Source organism: Pteropus alecto, unplaced genomic scaffold, assembly GCF_000325575.1.
Source record: "Pteropus alecto unplaced genomic scaffold, ASM32557v1 scaffold338, whole genome shotgun sequence".
Lineage (NCBI taxonomy): Eukaryota > Metazoa > Chordata > Mammalia > Chiroptera > Pteropodidae > Pteropus > Pteropus alecto.
The window spans coordinates 587,700-588,312 of record NW_006441995.1 but is presented as its reverse complement, the minus strand read 5'-3'; positions in this window follow the sequence as shown (position 1 = coordinate 588,312).

Sequence of the window (613 nt, the reverse complement as noted above, 5' to 3'; positions counted from 1 at the left end):
GCCAGTAACGAGGCGGCGGTGGCGCGGCTCTCCTCTGCGCCCTGCTTCTCAGAGCGGCTGTGGATGGCGCCGTTTATTGTCGATCCTGCGGGGCGGCGTTTTCGCTGCGGCACGGGCGGGCCGGCTCTCCCCGGTCTTTATTTTCCTGGAGGCCGACTGGAACGCGGCCTGAATTCGGTGGCGGTCGTGCGCGGGGCGGGGCGCTCCGGCCTGGACCGGCTCGAAGGCCGCGCTCGCTGCCCCAGCTGGTCGTCATTATCCTCAGGGAGCCGAGCTCGGGGCGGCCACGTAGAGGACGCCCGCGATTCGACTTCGACGGTGCAGTTTTTAAATGGTGTCCCCGCAGCCTGGTGGATGGATGTACCGTACATCCTCTCCTTTTGAGAGGCCGGACTTTACGCCCATCTCTGCATTATTTCTGCGGAGTAAGAACGCAACCCTTGGAGGTGAAGAAGATTCCCAGCTGGATTGAATTGGAATCGTGTTTGATGCATTTATTTCTGGAAATATGCGGTCTTTTCTGATCTTTTTGTTGGCGGTGGTTTTGGTTCTTCCCTAACTGTCGGGATAAAGGCCTGTAGGCGACGCTGTTCCAGCGAGGAGCTGGCTCGCG